Genomic DNA, 9,502 nt, shown 5'->3' with positions numbered 1-9,502 from the left:
CTACTTACTGAAGGAGAAGATAAACTAAAAAAATCAACAATATCATTATAGATTTTACCCCCCCTAAAATCATCTTTTATGATGATTCAGAACATTGTTAAGTTTGACAGTACAGTACAGTACAGACAGAATCAAACTACTTAATCAACTTGAATGTAGACTTCCCCCTCCAAATTCAACGACCATAATACCTAAGTGGGACCTGTAATTAGTATTATTTTTTTAGTTATATTTCTAGTTTTTTTAAAAAGCATCTTATTATAAGAGTATAGCCTATCGTCAGATCAAAATACCACATAATAGCTGTTAATTTTATAGTAGAGCAAAAATATCATTTGAAGAATGAATTTCTTCTTTTTCCAAACTCACTGCTGCCTAGGAGACTGACAATCTGGCAAAGTGTCAAATTTCCCTGACATGGGAGCCCTCTATAGGATGCAAGTAGTTTTTTCCCTTTCTTTTCTTTTTTCTTTTTTTTTTCCTTTTTCCTGCCTTTGTTCCAAATCTTTGTTCTCTGCTGCAGGTCAGAAGGTGAGTTCCACCAGTATTCTCTAGCTCTTTTGAAGAAAGAGAAACCAGCAGGTTAAAAATAAGGAAAGAAATCAGAGATCCAGAAAGGTTATTACCCCTAAGGGCATTTCCATTCATTGTCATGGGGTTGACTTATCTTTACACCTGGACTTTTCCTGGTGTGATAGGTAGAGCTATTCTTTTGCAAGAAGTCTTTCCTGATTATCTCCCTCCAACCCCCACTCCCACTGCTAGTGATGACTTCCCTATTAGGTTTCAGTTGTTGCTATTCTTTCAGCATTTGACTCTTAGTGACCTTATCTGGAATTTTCTTGGCAATGATACTGGAGTACTCTGCCATTTTCTTCAGCTTATTTTACAGATAGTGAACTGAGGCAGACAAAGATAGGTGATCTGCTCAGGGTCACACTGCTAGAATTGACCTCAGGAAGCTGAGTCTTTCTGATTGCAGGCCTGGTACTGTGCCATCTATCCACTGTGCCATCTACCTGTTCCCATCTCCCCCCCATGTTACCTTCCAACTACTTTCTATATATTTTATAAAAATAAAATATTTAAACCTATATAAAAATATATTAATCAGTATACATACAGTACAATATTTCAAAATTTATATACATATATATGTATATTTTTATATACAAATACACACATGTCCCTATTTAAAACCTTGTCCCTCTATTAGAATGTTAGCATCTTGAGAGCAGGGGCTGTTATGTATTTGTCTTTTCTTTCTCAGTGTTTAGTATAGTTTCTGACACATAATAGGAACTTAATATAAACTTATAGATTATTTGATAGCTTGTCCACTCCTCAGAACTACATAGCATCAGCTGCTTCATAGCCCTCTCCCTTCCCTCCTCTCTTCCCATGCTCCTCCAAATAAGCTATACTAGAGTACAAGAAAAGTTTTATTTTCTCTTTGTATCCTAAGTGAATCAGGGGTGAGTACATAAGGAATGCTTATTAGATGTCTATTGAATTGAATTACATCGAGGCTTATTTAATTCTCTATAGGGCTTACTATTTGTTATAGGGAGAGGTTACATAACATTAATACTTTATTTTTCAAGAGAGTCATGACTTAATTGGTATTGATATGCCACTTTTTAGTTGACAATATTTATGGGTTATTGTAGTCAAAATAACTCCTGGTTCCCAGTCTGATGATTTTTGAATGCTAATTTTTGAATGAGTTACTAGATCAATCAAACAAATGGCCCCAACTATGTATCAGGCATTGTGCTAAACTCTGGAGATGTAAATATAAAGTCCTGCCCTCTAGGAGCTTCCATCCTACTTATCTGTTATTGGGTACATATTCAAAGCCTTTTTGATTTAGTGTTACATCCATGCCACAACAAGTATTTGAGCAGGATTTTAATGGAGAATTAAAAACAAAAAGAAGGAGTAAACCTATTAGACAGTTGCAATAAAAGTATGTGGCAGGGGCTACATTGGGGAGGAAATACTTATCAAGTGGAAAATCTGGAAAAATTTCATGGTAGGAGACATCTGAGTTGGGTTTTAAAGGATGAGTAGGCTTTGTTGTGAACAAAAATACAGAAATATATGAATTAGGCATAGGGTAAACTCTACATGGGTAAGAGTTGAATTTCTAGAAAGAAAAAAAAAATGGGTTCCCACCACTGCTTTTTCTTTAATTGACCATTCTGACCAGTCACTTAAATGATAATCCCATTGAATTTTCTGTGAATCTGCACTCCTTTGTCTGAGAAAATTGAAAGATAGATAATCTCCCTCCCTACCTGGCAGCTTTGTTGCATTTAATAAAATTACAAAGGAAGAAAAACATTTATTAAATACCTGACTTTGGTGCTAAGTACTCTACAAATATTATTTCATGTAATCCTTACAACACAAAATAACATTTTTTTCCATCAGGTTATATTATCTTTCAGTCAAAAAAGGATTAAGTAACTTGCATAGGGTCACACATCTAGTAAGAGTCAGAGCTCTGATTTGAACTCGGGACTCCTGACAACAAGACCAGTGTTATATTCACTTCACCATCTAGCTGCTGCTTTGCTTTTGTTTTCTTTAATCTAAAAAAATAATAAATCAAGCACTAATTTGTAGTATTTGCATTTTTTGAAGGTGTAAATACTCACATTGAAAATTTAATATTTAGGTTCTTCTCTCAGCTGATTAGAACTGGATCCTGCATACCTCTCTACTACTTTTTTGAAAATCTCTATTCTTTCATTCCACTTAGGAAACCAGAGGATCCTAGTTCTCTAAATTGTTCTTGAGTCTGAGCTCTTGGTACCAATTAGGAACTTGCTGCGTGGCTGTTTAACAGTGGCTCTGAATCCCAGTAAGCCAGGTTCTGGTGTGATGTGCATTTGTGTGTGTGTGTGTGTGTGTGTGTGTGTGTGTGTGTGTGTGTGTGTGTATTTATACATTAGTATGAATGTTTGTGAGTATGTGTACGTGTGAATGCGTTTGTGTGCTAATGTGTATATATGTGATTGTGTGTATGTGTTTATTTGTGTGAATATGTATGAGCATGTCTATGTGTGTTTGTGTGTATGAATGTTTGTGTATGAGTATGTGCATATGTGAATGTTTATGTGTGTGAATATGTATGAGTGTGTATATGTGTGTATGTGTTAGGCACTGTTTGTGTGTGTGTGAATATATGAGTTTGTATATATGTGTATTTGTGAATGTGTGTGTATCTGTCTGTATGTGTGTATGTGTGTATGTGTGTGTTGGAAGTTGTGATGAGACAGTAGCTGAGGTGGGGAATATTAATCCCATGCCTTCCAGGCTCTGCATTGAATTTATCTATCAACCCCATGACTCCAGTGGACAAAGGAAAAGATCCCTGATGACGAGTCATGATTCTGCGTCTAACTTGCTCTTAAAAATATATGGAACTTTTTCTTTTCTTTTCTTTTCTTTCTATTTTTTCCCCCAAAGGTGATTTTAATCCACCTGTACTTTGGTCTGATAAAAGACTCCTATGAGCTGCTTAGACATTATCAAGAGCTACAAACTACAGGTGAACAGTTCTCAGTATTATATAAACTGGGACCAAAGATGCTTTAGGGAAGAGACAATCAAGCAGGCAGGGAGGAAAAACTTATAAATAGATTATAAGACTCCAGTGAGCTTATTTTAACTTTCAAAAACATTCCTGATCTTTCTCAACCCACAATAGTGGAAACCAAGCCGTCTGTTGGAATCATGGCCTGAAACAATATGCTTTGAAAAATTAAGTGCTCAAGGACCAAGTAAAATTTAGAGTTTATTTTAATATTAAATGAAGGGTCTAGCTCCTTTAAAAATATTTTTATTACAAACTCAATGAACACACATTTCAATACATAAAAGAACAGAGAGCAATGTATATGAAACCATGATTTTCCATCATACATAGTTTGTTTGCTGTAACTCCTTTAAAGAAGGCTTAAGCAAAGAAGACCAAGGAATCTTAAATTTAGAACTAGAAGGAATCAAAGATGTCTAGTTCAACTTTCTCATTTTTTAGGAGAAGCCAAGGCCAAAAATGCTAAGAGACTTGTCCAGGGTCACACAGATGGTAAATTCCAGAGGCAGAATTAGAACCCAAGTCTTCTGATTCCAAAATCAAGTGTCTTTTTTTATGGTATCATGCAGTATCATCCTAAAGACCATTCCAGAATTGGAGGTATCATCATTTACCTTTGTTAACCTCTCCCTGCTCCTCCTCCTCCTCTTCCTCCTCATTTATATCATCAGCCCTGGAGCTCAGCAAATGTTTGGCAGATAAATCCTTAAATACTGGAAAGAACCTCTGAAATAATTTTGGGTTCTTAGCTTGAGATCTATGAACTTGATTTTTATTTATTTATTTATTTAAATTTATTTTTATTAAAGATGTTTTACAATTCCCCCCCAATCTTACTCCCCACCCCCAACGGAAAGCAATCTGTCAGTCTTTACTTTGTTTCCATGTTGTACCTTGATCCAAATTGGGTGTGATGAGAGAGAAATCATATCCTTAAAGAAGAGACAAGAAGTCTAAGAGATAACAAGATCAGATATCTGTTTTATTCTAAATTAAAGGGAATAGTCCTTGAACTTTGTTCAAACTCCACGGCTCTTTATCTGGATACGGATGGCACTCTTCTTTGCAGACAGCCCAAAATTGTACCCGATTGTTGCACTGATGGAATGAGCGAGTCCTTCAAGGTTGAACATCACCCCCATGTTGCTGTTAGGGTATACAGTGTTTTTCTGGTTCTGCTCATCTCACTCAACATCAGTTCATGCAAATCTCTCCAGACTTCCCTGAATTCCCATCCCTCCTGGTTTCTAATAGAACAATAGTGTTCCATGACATACATATACCACAGTTTGCTAAGCCATTCCCCAGTTGAAGGACATTTACTTGATTTCCAATTCTTTGCCACCACAAACAGGGCTGCTATAAATATTTTTGTACAAGTGATGTTTTTACCCTTTTTCATAATCTCTTGGGTGTAGTTCCAAATAGCTCTCCAGAAGGGTTGGATGAGTTCACAGCTCCACCAACAGTGTAATAGTGTCCCAGATTTCCCACAACCCTTCCAACAATGATCACTATCCTTTCTGGTCATATTGGCCAATCTGAGAGGTGGGAGGTGGTACCTCAGAGAAGCTTTAATTTGCATTTATCTAATAATTAATGATTTAGAACATTTTTTCATATGGCTATGGATTGCTTTGATCTCCTCATCTGTAAATTGCCTTTGCATACCCTTTGACCATTTGTCAATTGGGGAATGGCTTTTTGTTTTAAAAATATGATTCAGTTCTCTGTATAGTTTAGAAATGAGTCCTTTGTCAGAATCATTAGTTGTAAAGATTGTTTCCCAATTTACTACATTTCTTTTGATCTTGGTTACAGTGCTTTTATCTGTACAAAAGCTCTTTAATTTAATGTAATCGAAATCATCTAATTGGTTTTTGGTGATGTTCTCCAACTCTTCCTTAGTTATAAACTGCTCCCCTTTCCATAGATCTGACAGGTAAACTAGTCCTTGATCTTCTAATTTGCTTATAGTATTGTTTTTTTTATGTTTTAAGTCCTGTCACCATTTGGATCTTATCTTGGTAAAGGGTGTGAGGTGTTGGTCTAATCTAAGTTTCTTCCATACTAACTTCCAATTATCCCAGCAGTTTTTATCAAAGAGGGAGTTTTTATCCCAATAGCTGAACTCTTTGGGTTTATCAAACGATTTTTATTTATTTTTTAACTTGATTTTAAAAATATATTTTGTTAATGGAATTCCTTTATAATCCTATCTATTTCATTTTATGCTTTTAGAAACATTATTCTGCAGAGTCATGAAATTACCAAAAGGGTCCATGACCCTCCAAACGATTAAGAAGCCCTGATTTAGTCTACCCACTGCAAGAAACAAAATATCCCTAACAACCCACCAGACAAATAAGTGATCAGTCAGGTTCTACTGGAATACCTCCATCATTGAGGTGCTTAATACCATCTGGGGAACTCCATTCCAATTTAATTATTAGGAGATTCTTGCTCATATTGAGTTGAAGTCAGATTCTACATATAGCTCCAGTTCTGTTTTCTGAAACCAATCAAGGAAAAAAACCTAAATTCTCCTCCATTTTGCAGACCTTCAGTTATTGAAAATTGCTATTTTGTATGTCACCCCCTAATTTGGGGGGATAAAAATCCCTTGTGCCTTCCACCAGGACTCATAAGACATGCTTTCATGTCCCCTCTTCATCCTAGCTAACTTCCATTTTGACAACATCTATTCTAAAGTGAGCAGACCAAAACTAATACACCATTCCAGACTTACTTTGTTCTATGCTCTCTAAGGAGGGAGAAAAGAGACAGTTCCAGTCCTCATGGAGCTTACAATCCAACAGGACCTGAGGTAGGGAGACAACACACAAAAAGAAGTTGAAAAGGAGAAGGATAACAGCAAAGTCCATGGGGCAATGGATTAATGGAGAAGTCCAAATAAGTACAGCTGAGGAATAAATGGGGGGGAAAAAGGACCCTGTCTCTACCCTCACAGAACATCTAGTCTAGTTGTGGAGGTGGAAGATGTACTTGAAAAGATAAATAAAAACAAAGTAGTGTCTACAATCAGTCAGACAATAAGTATCTATCTCCCCCGTAGAACAAGCCTGAAATAACAGAATTTTAAATGGGGGTTTTTATTGATTGTCAAGCAAAGAGCCATGAGAAGAGGGGATCATCTTTCCTGAGTGTATAATGTTGTGGGGAGCCATCATACCTACTGAAACAGGAAGGTCAAAAATTCTTACCAGCACTTTATTTCCCTTAATACTGCATCCAGAGTCACATTGCAGTTGGCCACATGTGCATATTCCAGGAGATTTGACAAGGGAGAAAATAAGGTTGTTGCTGGGTTTTTTCTTCCGAAACAGAAATCTGACAGATATTTTGTTTTTAGGTTCTTGCTGAGCACACAATGTTCCTTTTGAGTAGAGAATTGGGGAGAGAGTCAGATAGCTCCTGCTTTGAGTGTCTGCCTACCATCTGATAAGACTTACAATATGTAATTCACTTTTTTCTTTTTCTTTCCATTTTTATTCTTTTCTTTTGCCTTTCCTCCCTCCCTCTCCCATTCCTTTCTTCTCTCCCTTTCCCTCTCTCTACCATATTCCCATTCCAGTATCTTTCTCCCTTCTTCTCCTTCCCTCAGTATTTCTCTTTCTGTCTTTCTCTGATTTTCTCTTTCTGTTCTTTCTGTTCTCTATGTATCTCTGTTTCTGTCTCCCTTCCTCTGTCTCTCTATTTCTGTCTGTTTATTTCTCTTTTTTCTGTCTGTTTTTCTGACTGTCTCTGTCTCTTTCTCTGTCTCTGTCTCTCTCTCTGTTTCTCTGTCTCTGTTTCCTCTCTCCCTCCCCTACTTTTTTCCATTTTCTTTCAGTTTACCCTGTCCAGCTAGTCATTCGCTGCTGAGATTCCTTACCAGTTCTCCCCTTTCATCCTGGGGCTTTACATACCTTTTCCAGCAACTCTCCTACCTGCACCCCCCCCCCAACTCTGTGCATATGAGCTTCCTCCCGGGAGAAGAATAACCATCTATTTTTACAGTGTCATTAAAAGCCTGAATTGGCTTACTGCATTGGTACTTGGCTATGGGTGATGGTGTAGGGTGGGAGGAGGTAGAGAGACCCTGTATTTCTAAAATTAGAGTACTTTTAACTCAGCCAACTAGGGCTAAAGCTGGTTTTATCTTTGAATTAGATTATATATTCACTGGGAACAGAACCTGTACTGTTTATTGTACATTGTAAATTCTATTTTAGTGCTAATGTTCACTAAGAATTTGAAGGCAATGATTGGTGGTCATAGAGAATTGCCAGAGCAATCCATATGTAGATTCCTTTCAATATTATGGCTTCAATTTCTTCTTCCAACCCTCATTGACCAGTAATTTATTAAATATCAAAAATTAGAGTTTAGGATGAAAAATTTACAGAATCTCTGTCTATACAAATTCCAGGAACTAATAGCTCTTTATACACACACATGATGGTAGGTAAGTAGGCAAGTAGGAAGATATGTATGATAATTACTATGTATTAGGCACTGTGCTAAGCCCTCAGAATACAAATAAAAAAGACAATTCCTGCTCTCAAGGAACTCAGATCATAATTAGGGGAAACAACATATAGGAGGTACAGTGGCAGGATGGATACTAAGTCCAGGTATCTTAAAGGAGGACTTCTGTGCCAAGGAGTCTGGAGGGCAAAGAACAGTGTCAAGATGCCCTTAGGATACAGTGGCAAGGAAAATTATAATCTTGGTTATTAATAGAAGTGTTGTAGTTGATGACTCTTTGCCAATCTCAATGGTATGAGTAGCTATGAGAACAGGTGACCTGAAAGAGTCCAACCTGATGATACAAATAGAATAGACTCTGTTTCCTCCCACAGGAATGGGTTTGAATATATAGTCTTTGTCCAATTAGGAAAGTAATGATCAATGGGATCATTATGAGAAAAGTAGGGAAAAAGGGACCCTAAGGCATGTATTCTTTTATAGGTGTTTGAATGGATGAGTAGCCTGGAACTAGGGAGAGAGAAGGACTCACCACTCCTTCTGTTAGCTGCTCCAAAAGGTGTCCCAACATATTCCATTTTCCCCCTTCACTGTCTTCTTTTGCATTTCCTATAACTGGTCCATTAGAAGTTCTACAGAGCTATTAAGACTAGAATTCTTCATTCTGAGGCAAGAGTGCAAGATCCTTAGTCTTTCCTCTCTTCTTCCCTCCATGTCCCCAATCTTATACCAGTAATACAGTTCTTCGACTTCTCACATGATCAGCTTGGCTCAGCTCATACTTCTCACATCTTCTGCAATACTCTAGACTAGCATTCCAGAAAGACTAATGAATTAAAAAAAACCTTTCCTATTCACACCTCCCCTAAAGAGTATGTCTCCTTGTGACCCTGTCTGCCTTTTTATGGTTATTTTTATTTGTTTTCCTTGAAGATAATTTCAGACATCAGGATGCAGAGCTCTTCTTCCCCAGAGCAACAAGTCTTTTCATAAATGTCAGAATAATTCTCAGCTCAGCTTGCATCTGGAAGTGGAGAACAGACTGCTAGCCTCTTAAAAGTCTAAATAGCAGTAGTTGTGAAGGTTCCTGGTCTAACATCAGAATCAGCTATCTCTAGGCCAAGTACAGATGATCAATGTTAAGAAATCTTCCCTTCTCCCTCTCCCCTCCACTATGCCTTCTGTTTTCTGATGGATGCCAAAAATGGAACCCTCAGTTTTGAAATCCCTAAGGCTGAGAGCCCCAGGGTATGTTTGCATTGCCTTAGGGAAGGAAGGAGAGCCTGCTTGCCAGAGTGGAGTTCACAGCTTCTCAGATTGCAGCAGTAGCAGCAGCAGCAACTCCCTCTCTCAATTCTGCAGATTGTTTCTTCGGATTCATGAAACCTTTATTTGCTTACCATA

General features: G+C 37.3%; 1 long non-coding RNA gene across 1 annotated transcript; it reads right to left on the bottom strand.

Moving 5' to 3' along the window:
* Positions 1 to 4,512: 4,512 nt before the first annotated feature.
* Positions 4,513 to 8,815, bottom strand: LOC141520205 (uncharacterized). Its single transcript, XR_012477558.1, has 4 exons — positions 8,631 to 8,815; positions 6,832 to 7,004; positions 6,357 to 6,429; positions 4,513 to 4,753 (listed from the first exon to the last, which is right to left on the bottom strand). It is a non-coding gene; the product is annotated as an uncharacterized LOC141520205 (long non-coding RNA).
* Between the last annotated feature and the right edge of the window lie 687 nt (positions 8,816 to 9,502).

Source organism: Macrotis lagotis, chromosome 1, assembly GCF_037893015.1.
Source record: "Macrotis lagotis isolate mMagLag1 chromosome 1, bilby.v1.9.chrom.fasta, whole genome shotgun sequence".
Classification (NCBI taxonomy): domain Eukaryota; kingdom Metazoa; phylum Chordata; class Mammalia; order Peramelemorphia; family Peramelidae; genus Macrotis; species Macrotis lagotis.
Note: the sequence above shows the minus strand (reverse complement) of the source record. Positions and strands in the feature narration are given on the sequence as shown.